At 42.0% G+C, this 2,162-nt stretch overlaps 1 non-coding gene across 1 annotated transcript; it reads right to left on the bottom strand.

Moving 5' to 3' along the window:
- Nucleotides 1-686: 686 nt before the first annotated feature.
- On the bottom strand, nt 687-793 carry LOC142538118 (small nucleolar RNA R71). Its single transcript, XR_012818658.1, has one exon. It is a non-coding gene; the product is annotated as a small nucleolar RNA R71 (small nucleolar RNA).
- Between the last annotated feature and the right edge of the window lie 1,369 nt (nt 794-2,162).

The following is a 2,162-nucleotide window of genomic DNA, read 5'->3' as shown; positions in this document are numbered from 1 at the left end:
ATCGAGCTTTCATTTATAAAATAAATTTTGGGATTATTCACTGTGCAAGTTTTGCTCGATCAAGTTTTTGGCGCCGTTGCCGGGGACTGTTGATTCACAATTTTTTATTTTTCATTTAAATTCTTTAGTATTATTTATTTTATTGTTATTTGATACTCTCATTGTGTTGCAGATTTTTCTTGTGGTGCATGCGAAGATCACTCGAGTTTAAGCTTGAGCCTTTTGACCCCGAGATGGAACGCACAGCTAGACGTCGACTACAGCAGCAAAGAGCGAAGGAAAGAATGGAAGGCGATCAACAAAGAGAGGAGCCAAGGCGTATACCGATGTTGGATTATGCACAGCCGTCTCTTGATGGAGCACGTCCAAGCATCGTAAGACCAGTCATCCGAGCTAATCAGTTTGAGATCAAGCCAGCTATCATTCAGATGATTCAGAACACTGTCCAATTTGGGGGAAGTGCACTTGACGACCCTAATTCTCATATAGCTGACTTTCTTGAAATTTGTGATACTTTTAAGTTTAATGGCGTGTCTGATGACGCTGTTCGTTTGCGTTTATTTCCATTTTCACTGAGAGATAAAGCTAAGTCGTGGTTAAACTGTTTGCTTGTAGGGTCTATTACTACATGGGAAGATATGGCAAAGGCGTTCCTGATCAAGTACTTTCCTCCGTCGAAGACTATGAAGCTCAGAGCCGACATTACTACTTTTGCTCAATATGAGCAAGAGTCACTTTACGAGGCATGGGAGCGCTACAAGGACTTGTTGAGGAGATGTCCACACCATGATCTGCCTCTTGGGTTAGTTGTTCAAACTTTCTACTACGGTCTGCTTACTCCTAACCGTACTATGATAGATGCTGCTGCCTGTGGTAACTTACTGAGAAAGACGGCGGAGGAAGGATATGAGTTATTGGAGGAGATGGCTGCTAGTAGCTATCATCCTCAGTCTGATAGGCAGAGACGAGGTCTGGAGTTAATCAAGTTAATGATTTGTCGGCGGTTTGAGCAGAGTTAGAGGCTTTGAATAGAAAGATTGATGGGATGAGCATGAGTGGGTCGGCTATGCGTCTGCAAGAAATTTTCTGTGATAAGTGTGGGGGTGAGCATGATGTGCAGGATTGCCAAGATCGCAATCCATTCTATGTGCCTGAGGGAGCACCGGTAAAACAAGTGGGATTCCAGAACCGTCCTAGAAATGACCCTTACTCGAACACATATAATCCGGGATGGAGGAATCACCCAAACTTTTCATGGGGAGGTCAAAACAACCAACATCGCCAACAAAGAGGTCCACCATATGTGATGCACCAAGGATTCAAGCCAGAACCGCCTCGGGAGGAGAAGTCCAATTTAGAGCAAATGATGACTAAATTTATTTCTGCAACAGAGACGAGATTTCAGAACCAAGATGCATCCATAAAGGGGTTAGAGAATCAAATTGGACTATTGGCTAAGCTGATTGCTAATAGGGAGCAAGGAAATTTACCAAGCAACACGGAAACTAACCCAAGAGAACATGTGAAGGCGGTGGAATTGCGTAGTGGAAAAACACTCGGTCTAATGAGGAAAAGACCAAGCACGGTGAGGATGAGGTGAAAAATCGAGGAGGTAAGTCTTCTAACTCTACATCTACACCTATTGCACAGAATAAAATTGTTATCCCTCCACCTTTTCCTGCAGCAATGAAGAAAGCTAAATTAGATGCACAATTTGGTAAATTTCTTGAGATATTTAAAAAATTGCATATTAACATTCCTTTTGCTGATGCTTTATTGAATATGCCAAGTTATGAAAAATTCTTGAAAGATATCTTAGCAAATAAGCGGAAGCTAGAAGATCATATGACGGTGAATTTGACCGAAAATTGCTCCGCTTTAGTTCAAAACAAGATGCCTCCGAAGCAAAAAGATCCAGGGAGTTTCTCGATACCTTGCATTATTGGTGACATTAATTTTCATAAAGCTCTATGTGATCTTGGTGCGAGCATTAATCTGATGCCTTTTTCTGTGTTTAGGAGACTGGGATTAGGTGAACCCAAGCCAACTAGGATGTCGTTGCAGCTGGCTGACAGATCTGTCAAGTATCCACTTGGGATTATCGAAGATGTTCTGGTGAAAGTGGATAAGTTTATTTTTCCTGCAGACTTTGTGGTACTTGA

The sequence above is a fragment of the Primulina tabacum genome, chromosome 2 (genome assembly GCF_025594145.1).
Source record: "Primulina tabacum isolate GXHZ01 chromosome 2, ASM2559414v2, whole genome shotgun sequence".
In the NCBI taxonomy this organism is placed as follows: Eukaryota; Viridiplantae; Streptophyta; class Magnoliopsida; order Lamiales; family Gesneriaceae; genus Primulina; species Primulina tabacum.
This window is presented reverse-complemented; position numbering and strand designations above follow the sequence as displayed.